Source organism: Cynocephalus volans, chromosome 11 (genome assembly GCF_027409185.1).
Source record: "Cynocephalus volans isolate mCynVol1 chromosome 11, mCynVol1.pri, whole genome shotgun sequence".
NCBI classification, from domain to species: Eukaryota; Metazoa; Chordata; class Mammalia; order Dermoptera; family Cynocephalidae; genus Cynocephalus; species Cynocephalus volans.
Window position 1 is genome coordinate 102,519,362 of NC_084470.1, and position 10,387 is coordinate 102,529,748.

General features: G+C 42.2%; 1 pseudogene; it reads right to left on the reverse strand.

Moving 5' to 3' along the window:
* Positions 1 to 5,335: 5,335 nt before the first annotated feature.
* On the reverse strand, positions 5,336 to 10,145 carry LOC134390181 (transport and Golgi organization protein 1 homolog; annotated as a pseudogene).
* Between the last annotated feature and the right edge of the window lie 242 nt (positions 10,146 to 10,387).

Sequence of the window (10,387 nt, forward strand, 5' to 3'; positions counted from 1 at the left end):
ATGAGCATAAGAGAAAACAAACCAAAACCACCCTTTGGGCATCACTGGATAATGCTGGAAAGACAACTCATTGTTTTGAAAACCGTTTAAGTTAAGAAAAAAACATAATTACCCTGCCTTAACTATACATACCAAATCTCAGTGTAAAGAATAGTTGATCGTAGTTTCTCTTTGTAGAAGCATCCCAGACTTTAAATGAAGAAGGAACAATACAAAGAGGCTATCATCATTTTGCAGCCTGTAATATAGTGACAGGTCTAGTTAATGTCACCGACGATGACTGAGATCAGAAGAAAAATAAAATAAAAGAACAACACCCAGATGTTAAATGTTTCCTGATTCTTGTCAATCAAAATTGAATTTGCATCTAACTACTTTCAATCCTCTGACTGAAAGTGACTAGAAAACTTGATAAAATATATGAAAACAACTGTTTTTCAGATAGAGAACAGGTAGCACACACCTGTGATCCCTGAGTTAAAGAAAACAAATAGGCAAGCCCTGCGACCACCCAGCTTTCTCCCTGGAGGCACTTTCTAGACCTCAGTGCAGGGAGGGGAAACACAGGCAGAATACATCAATCCCACTGTGGAGGTGGCAGTCAGAGTCTGGGGAGACTAAGGTACCTGAAATACACAGGGAAAGGCACCAGAAAGATAGGACTATAAAGGAACAGAGTTTCCGACTTCTGCAAGGGGTTCTCCTTCAGTTCTGGGCTGAATTTTAAGCAATACCTGTGTAGGGTAATTATTTATATCAATAGGTACATTTTAATTATATGTAATTTATATCTGATTAAAGTTGAGTTAAGATACATATCAATCTATTACAACATCAGGACCTCAGAAGGATCCTAATTTGATCAAGAACAATTTTTAAAAGGAGAGCATGATGGTTACCAATATTATGAATATATTTAATACCACTTAGCTGCACACTTCAAAATGATTAAGAGAGTAAATTTTATGTTACGCATACTTTACCAAAGTTAAAAAAAAATGGAGGCAGGAAAAAAAGGAGGAAAAGGGATTTTAAATATGCCAAATATCGGGTGATATTAAGGAATTATTGTTATGTTGGGTAATGGGCCCATGGCTTCTCTGCTTTAGCATGTTTGAAATGTCCCATGATAAGATGCTAAAAAAATTAAGACATAACTTCAAATGTTTAAGGGTTCCCTATGTAAAAAGGGAATTAGATTCTAAAGAGGAAATCATGTGGAAGAAAATTTGGAGTCAATATAAGAATGAACTAGCCAGCAGAGGAGTGCGTAGCCTTGGAATGTAGGTGGCTCTACCAGGAACTGCTGATGCACAGAACTAAAAATCACTTGTCAGGGCTGGAGTAGAAGAAATAACTGCAACTAGTGAGAAGTTGGACTATTAGCCTTCTGAGACCTCTTACGTAAGGTTTCACTAAATATTGATCAATGAATCTGAACTCTGGTGCAGGTTTCCCAATCACACCAGCATCCCATTACTCCCTAAGCCCTGTCGAGTAATTATCTACATGATCTATTGGACATTTAAGATAAACTATTTCCCATATTCTTCACATTTCCCGGTTTTCATAGATATTTGCTAAGACATTTACTTAAGCTTTTCAAAAATCAGAATTATGCTTTATACCTCTTGGAATCTTTTGTTACTAGCACAATGTCTTGTACATATTGGGCCATCAAAATCCTTTTTTGACAATCCCTTTCACATCAGCAGATGTAACAGTGAGCGAGCACTTCTATCTTACCATTCAAGGCTGTGTCTTCCCTTGTCACAACCAATCACAGACGTGTCTTACAACACATCGTGTCACACAGGCCTTCAAGAGGGCACTGTTCATATCTAGACATACAATAAAAAAGAATCTTCCCCACATCTGGAGGTGGTTAACTTTTTCAAGTGATGATGATTCATTCTGATAATTAAATTCTGAGTTCTGAGACTGCCTCCATCACTGAAGATTTCATCATGCTAACTGCATGGATAACACACACCTTCATCCAGGCGGCTGCTACCACCACGACCATGGAGAAAATTGAAAAATGGTTTGATTTTTTTCTCCATCTTTCCCATCTTGGTGGTCTTTCTCCTGAATTCCCAAGGTATTCAATGTTTTTACACTGTTCTCTAACCCTCCAAGTGGGAATCAGGTGGAGAATGGGATCCTATGAAATTCCAGGCACTGCACCACACTTAACATTGTCAAATCATTGAGTTTGCACAACAACTGCAGTAGGATTTGTCTTCATTTTTCAGATGAGGAAGCAGAGGTTCAAATTTTCGTGATTTGGCCAAACTCCTAAATGATGGCTTTGGGATTGGAAACCAGATCATCCTGGTTCAAAACCCATGCATTTTATAGAACGATAACAGCAACTACAAAAAACAAAAACCCTCTTCCCTACAGAAATCTTGCAATAATAGAACCTAGAGGAAAATACTGTACATTTGTTGAAAAGGGCACTTTCTCCACAGCCCTAAAGGCAACTGAGCCTTCAACTTCTGAAAGCTTGTACATTTCCATAATTTTCTAACAAAATGTCCAATTTCCGCAAATACCAGAAGGGGGAGCTAAATCCTTAAAAGCTTAGATAAACCTCTAAAGAGATTAAATGCCTCATTTGGGTCATGACTCTCTTCAGAAAGATCAATCTGAATAAACATTCTGCCATAAATGACTCTTTCTAAGAAACACATCTGACCAATCCCTTTCCCACTTAAAATGATTGGCCTAATGCCACTCTTCACGGCACACATGACTCACCCTGCCTCCCTTCACAGACCATCCCCTTCGGGTCCCACACGCTACCACCACCAACCACCCACGTTCCCCTGGCTTCATCAAGTAACCTCGTCTTCAGGCCTCCACTTCTCTGAACATGTAATTTCCTGTCTGGCTGAATGCTGCCCCCGTCTCCCTCCCCCAGCCCTTCTATTCAACAGCAAACTACATGTCAAACTGCCATTTGACTCTGCTTCAAGCCTGTCTCAGCATCGTCCCACCACAATGATCCAATTTATTTAATATACTGTTCTACCTTCAGGTAAATACTTCTTTCTGCCTGTATCATATTATGTTTCAAGTGATTGTCTTTATCTCCCAGTGAGACCAAAAGATCCCTGAGGGGAAGAACCATTTCTTACACGTGTGCCCAGCCCTGGCAAGCAGCAAATCCTCCTCTTGTGCTGAACTAGGAACCCATCAAAGCCATACACCTATGGCTCATTTCAGGGGCTATCTTCAAAGGATCAGTAGCATTTTTCATAAAGATATTTTAAGGTCTTTAGCTCATGCTCAAAATCAACTTAAAAACTGTAATAATCAACATTTTACTGTGTTTATAAGAAACTGTATGTGTTAAACTTGCTCTCTTAGTTAAATAAACCATGTATGAAAATAGTGAAAGAATTGTGTTTTTCAAAGGAGTAACACTTGCTGGCTCTTCAGCATTTGTCTCTAGTTGCTTTCTTGCATCAACAGCAGTGACAGGACTGCCTTCTATTGTTAGTGCCTTCTATTGTTAGCCCTATAGTTGAGGGGAAAAACAAGTATTTTATTTTACACTTTAGAATAAGGATTCTCTTCAGTTTAAATATTTACTGAGTATGCAGTAAGTACTTGTCACTGTGCCTTGAATAATTGTTTCTCCTAAAAACAATTACACAGAGGAAAAATCTTTAGAATCCCCATTAGAGCCTTCATACCCTTTAATTATAAAATGAACACATCTCCGTTGGGAAAATATAGGAAAATGGTCAGGGCCCCTCAAATGTTCAGAATCTTACTGAGCATTTGATGTAAATATGCACGTGCACCCAGGTATTCCTTGGTTATTGTCCAATGTAATTGCATATGTGCATCCAGGTGTCCTGGCTTATGGACTTAAGTATAAAGGATGAGAGGCTCTGATCCACGGGGGTCCCCACCCCCGGAATGCCCCTGAGGGGCCAGGGGGAGGCCGCTACTGCTGCTGGAGGCTGTTGCTGCCAGTGCCCCTGGGATGCCCTGAGAGGCGACCACCGCTGCTGCTGTAAGCTGCTGCTGCTACTGCTGAGGACTGAGCTCGTGTCGTCTGCCAATGGCTCCTGGGATCTTTCCCAATTACCTAGCATGGACCTGCATGTGAGGGGTCTATGACCCAGTCTGTACAATGGGTTTGAAGGGTCTGAGCCCTAGCCCTGACAATACAAATGGAAACTTAGTATAACTAAAATAATGAAATGTTTTTGCTTTAATTAGGAAATGCCTAGCCATACAATTAGTGTAGCTATTGCCTCAACCCAACAACTGGCATAGTTGTGTAGCTTTACAATCTCCAACCCACCCTTCCCCCCACCAGTCGCCCATCACCTCCCTGGCAACAGCACCACTATGGGAACAATAGGAGTATTTACTCATGGGAATTGAGAAAAACAAGAATTTTAAGCTTTTTCCATATAGACAGTCACATTCAACAAACATTTGTTTAGTGCTGGTGAAGCAAATTAGTAAAAACTTCAGAAAAACGAGGAGTGAAAAAGAGTGCATCCTGGCTTGCAGATGTAGGCAGAATGCACCCGTGCTCAGCACAGGGTCTGGCACCCGGCAGGTGTGCAGTAACTGTCCTCTCAGTGAATGAATGGCAGCTCCATAAAGAGAAGAGGGTAAATGCCAAGAGAGACCAAAGGGAATCGCTTACAGGGCAGAGAACTGGCTCAGGCCTCTGAGGAAGAGGTAGATACTTACACCTGAAAGTATCTCCACATGAGGAGGCGGTTGGGGCATGGGTTTCAGTATGTGTTATATGAGCCTGGGGCATGTCTTACAAACAGCTAGGAGTCCAAAATGCTGATCAATTAGTGAGGGGTAGGACTAGTTGCCTCTAAGGTCCCTCCCAACCCGAAGGTTCCACCCACTATGGATCTATGAAACCTCTTGTGAAGTTTTCCCAATCAAGTCAGCACCTCAGTGCCTGCAATGCACGGACACGCATTTAGGAAAACTTGCCTGTGAAGGTTAATGATGTTATTTTGTGGTGGGACTTAAAAGATAGGGCAAAGAATTTGTTAACTCTGGAAGCAGAATTTTGCCTAATCCTGAAAGTTTCTGAGCAAGAGAGTAACAAGTCTTAATGTGCATAGCTCATCTTCAGCAGCAGAACATTTTGAGTTAAACAAGTTTAGAAGTAGAGAGTATTATATTTGAATGCAATGTCCTCTGGAACATGGGGGGGGGGCTCTGTGATGTCATTCCTTTGCAAATTAGCTTTATTCCTTTCCCTGCTGTGACCTCCTATACTTTGTGTGTGTGCCAGGGGTGGGCAGGTGTCAGCCCAGTGCTTCCCAGTCCTGTAGTGTCACTGGGTAATGCTGCACCTGTGCTCAGAGATCAGAAACTCTAAAAACACAATAAACAGTAACAATGTCATCATGCCCCCGTACTGGACAGACAAAATAACACAATCAGATGTTCTCTGATTCACTGGGTAAATGTGAGCTATGTAAGCATTAGAAAGCTGTTGATACCGTTATCGGGTTTTTAAAAAAATATTTTAAACTTCCTCATCTCCCACTGGATGTTTACTGTGTGCTGCAATGACAAATGACAGCCTACAATGGACTGTCACATGCTGCAAAGTTCTGACTGCTCCCTATGAGCACATAGTATACAGATACCTGGACCCTTCCCTGTATTTTAAAGTATGTTCTTCTTTTTTTTTTTTTTTTGGTTTTACCATGTCTAGGTAGCAAATCAGAAAAAGAACTGTACTACATTGTATCCTATTTATGGAAAAGGGGGTTAAGGTGGACAAAAAACACAGAATCCTTGAGTTTTAGAGCAGTGGTTCTCAAACTCTAACTAGAATCAGGCAAGAACTTGCTGAAGGGCTTGTTAGACACAGACTGCTGGTTCCCATCACCAGAGTTTCTGATGCTATTGTTTTGGTTGAAAATTACTATTTGAGAGTATAAGTCCTTTTAAGAATAATACTTTAGATTAAAATGTTCTACACAGGTTAGTGATAGCCAAACATTGGTTTGTAGGTTAGTTATGACCCCTGGCCTCTCCTATTTTTTATTTCCACCTGTTAGACTGAGTCACAGATCCTTCAAACCCATCCTGTGCAGACAGGGCACAGACCCCTCATATGCAGGTCGTGAGCTAGGTAACTGGAAAGACCCTGGGAGCCATTGGCAAGGATGACATGCTTTATTCAGATGCGAGCTCAGCCACTCAAGGATCAGAGCCATTGTCTTTTATATTAGAGTCAGATAGCCAATTAACACATGGGTGCGAGTCAGATAGCCAAGGAACACTTTGGTGCACATGTGCAGTTAACGTATTTACAACAGACATGCTGTTGTGGTCAGCCAGGTACGAGGTGAGCGAGCCTGACCAGTCTGTCTCGACTTTCCTCACACCATCTTTTTAAACTCCTGCCTTTCTCTCAATTAGCTCTGGGATCTCTTAAAAAAAAAAAAAAAAAACCACCTCTTATGTATCTGCATTATCTTCCCCTCTATTTCCCACCTTTGACTACAAATCTCCTAGAAGGTTTTCTCTATGAAGTGCCTCTACTTTGTGGAGAAAAATGAGCACGTTTTACCTGGGTCTAAGTTGTTCTCAGTATCTGGCATCTGTGATACCTCTGAGGCTCCTGTGTCATCAGTTGTTGGCTGATCCAAGTTGCTGAGCGCTACAGTTCCCTGCATACTAAGGTCTTCTTTACTCTCTTGTGGGAGATCTTCACGTGGTGGTTGCTTCTCTACAGGGAGGGAAGAGGAGAGTGCACCAGGCTAGCACAGCTTGACACCACCTGCGCAGCCAATCTGCACCTCAAGCCCACCCCCATCTCAGCATTCTCTCCTGCACCCCCACCATGCAGGGCCATCCCATGGAGCCCAGCTGGGCAGGAAATAGGAGTTTCAGTTTCTTTTATTCCACTTCAAGGATGACTAATCTACATAATACAATTTACAAAGAAGCCTGTATTCCCTAGTATTACATAAATAAATAGATTTATGGTAGGGACTTCAGTAATTTAACTCCCCTTGGAAAACCAACATATATGCACACAAATAAATGTGTAGAAGGGAAATTCAATCAAGGGCAAAAGTGTGAAATGCCTCTTCTATACAGAGTAATAAAGAATTTCATGCACAGTCACGCTTGTCTCACAGAGCTAGTACAGAGAAAGGCATTCCATACGATGCAGGTGGCTGAAGTGTCTTTCAAATATTCCCAAAGTATCTCAAGGAGCCAAAAGAGTACACCCATCCCTTTCCCTAAGACACTCAAGGCATGGTGCAATGTGATCCAGGGCAAAGACAAATTTCTTTGCCGCCTCACAATTTACCCTGAAAACTCATTTGAATTTTTTATTCCCATCCAAAATATATCTTGTTTGATTAAATTCAAAAACGTTTTCCTTCCCTAATTCTCAGGTATAACTGGCATCCTGGGAAGATATGTTTTTCTGAGGCTTTATGTCCTCCTGTTATCTAACTTATATCTTCAGTTCACATACCTCCATTTGAAAAGCCTGGATACAAAGAATAGTGCATGGAACCAGGAATCAGAAAGTTTATATCAGGATACTGGCTTGGGATCAATTCAGCAAATATTTACTGAATGACTTCTACGTGTCAAGGGCTGTGTTAGGGGCTCCTCATACTGGTTCCACCCTTGATTAATCGGATGCAGGAGCCCTAGTTTAACTGGAGAAAGTGACTGCTGCAAAGAGGCACAAAAGAACATGACATCCACAAAAGACGAACTTTGGGGTAAATGCAGGAACTCAGGCAAGGCTCGGTTAGAGTGCAGGTAACTCGAATAAGAAATTGTACTCAGTAAAGCCCTTTCAGAATTTTACATGATATCTGTACTTTTTTAACAAGTGCAACTCGTATATCATTTTCTTATTTATGTCTTTCTCTTTAGCTTTCTATAAAGTTTCATATTGAAACGCTAATCTGTCTCAACTGTCCAGGAAAAGTAAGAAATTCTTCTCCATACTCCAGCCTAAACAAAAGAAGGCAGGAAGGAACATGTGGTCCCTTGTGTGGTCTCTGTCCTTCACGCACCCTGGAAAGGTGAACAGAGCTTTATGGAGAAGGTATGAGGCACTTCAGCGACCCCTTTCCCCACCTTCTTCTCCAGGCCTGCTCTATGAGGCCACAGGCAGGTACTTTACCTTCCATGGGTCTGCCCCAGCCCTCCTCTAGGGGTGGTGCCATTACCAGTGGGGCAGTCTCGTCCACTGTAGAGTGCTGGTACCTGACCAAATAGATAAGGTCTTGAATGTCATCTAGCACCACAGCCTCTTCAAATATATTATTTCCCTTCATTCCCAGATCTCTGTTCTTGGACACACGTGTATCGAGCATGTTCTCTGCTACGTTCAGAATTTGCAACTCAGAAGCACGGAAGACTTTATCTAGGACTTTTTCCACATTGTCTGGCAGGCTCTCCCGCTGTGCTGACTTCAGGTTTAATGACATTTCTTGTAGCATGGCTTCCAGCTCACGGACATCGAAGTACTTCTGGAACCGCTGCAAGCACTGCTCTTCTTTAAAGAAGCTGCTTATTATACGCAAGTCCTCCCTATGGTCACTGTGCTGATGTATGTGTACATCTACAGGTGTATGTGGAGTCCAGTGGGACAGGTCATCTTCAAGTTCTTCAGAAACAGACCCCTGGTATTCTGTGTCCATGAATTTCTCTATATCCTCGTGGTCCTCTTTTAAGAGTTCTCCCCCAGGCTTCTCTGCAACCCCGAGGGGTTCCTGTGGGCTGTCTTTCTTCAGATCATCTCTATTCTGAAATGCTTCACCTTGCTCTATAGTCCTAGTTTTCTCCTTGTTCGGGAAATCAGTTATGTCAGACGGATTCTGTGCTTTCTTATCTACCAGAGGGCTCTCTTCTTTTCCCACCACCATACCGCCTGGGTCCCTGCCTATTGTGTCTACTCCTTCGGCCATGGGTTCACCTTTTTCTTTTAGTATCCCAAATTATACTGGTTTCTTGTTTGTTTTCTTCAGTTTCCAGCTCAGGATTAATGGTTCCTAAAATTGCTCTTTCGGTGACTTGCACATTTACGTCTGCCTGCCTGTCTTGCGTCCCAGGGCTCTTCTCTCTAGACTGTTTTGCAATGACAGCATTTTCATTTTCCAGTAGCTCTTCAGGGGGAGAGTCATCCTCTGCTGCTTCTGGATTTTCTGCATGGGAACCTGGCCCTCGTGCGCTGTCAGTCTGGTCTGCCTCCCGCGTGCTGGAGGAGTCCTCGCTGTCCTCTGCCGCAGTGGCCTCGTCTTCTCATTCACACGCTCACTGCCTGCAGTGGCCACAGCTCTTCCTCGTTGCTCAGAAAGACTTCTTCCCGGAGAGGGAGCCTCTGCTTTTTGTTCTCTCGGCAAACTGATATTATCTGAAGAGGAGAATCTAGGCTTATTTTGAGTTTTAAGAAATACTTGCTCTTTAAATTCCTCATGTTGATGCTCCATTGAAGGCATGTGTGGTTCTGGTTCACTTACCAAAACATTCACTTCTGCCACACTGTCTCTGGATGCATTATGTGGATTATCTCCCCAACGTGGCACAATGTCTAAGGATTCCTGTTTAATATTTCTTTCATTCATTTGATTCCCTGCAGCGTTATGTACAGATCCACTCTCTGAGCCACCTTCCAAAATCTGCTCCCCAGGCTTTTCCCCTTGGAGTGTGCCTTCTGAGATATGAATAGCTGCTCCTTTCTGGTCATTTTCTCTGTCACCAGAGGTGGATTTTAATGTGTCTTTATGCTTTTCATCAGCTAATAAAGAGTCAGGGTTACTGTCTGGAGTAGAGCTGTGCACAGCCATCTCCTCCTGCCTCTCACCGTCTAATTCACTCTCACTTTGTACCAGGCCCCTCTCAGGTTCTTGAACTTCCCTCCTTTTGCCTCTAATGTGAAAGTTCTGTGTCCACTTCTGGGTCTTCCCATTATTTCTTTCAGGGACTTCTACAATCAAAAGACTGTCTTCTACATTTTCAGGGTCAGTATACTCTATGGCTGATCTTGGTGTCTCCTGTTTGATATTCGGGATGAATGAATCATCATCTTCCTTTTCTTCCTCTGAAGAAGGACTCTCTAAATCCATCACACCTGTTTTCTCTTCACCTCCCATGACAATAGAGAATATAGTATCCCCCAACTTGTTAGTATATTTTTATCACCCTTTTTGATGGCAGGAGACAAAGTTATCTCAACCTTATACTCTCCATTTGAATTCTGCTCTTTCTCTGTTGAATATTTCTCAACTCCAGACGTCACTGGAGTTTTATATCTTCTTCACTTGTAAAGATTAGTAATGGTAGCTCACCAAAGTTTTCTTTATTTTCATGTTCTTTTTCAAATGTGTAATACTCA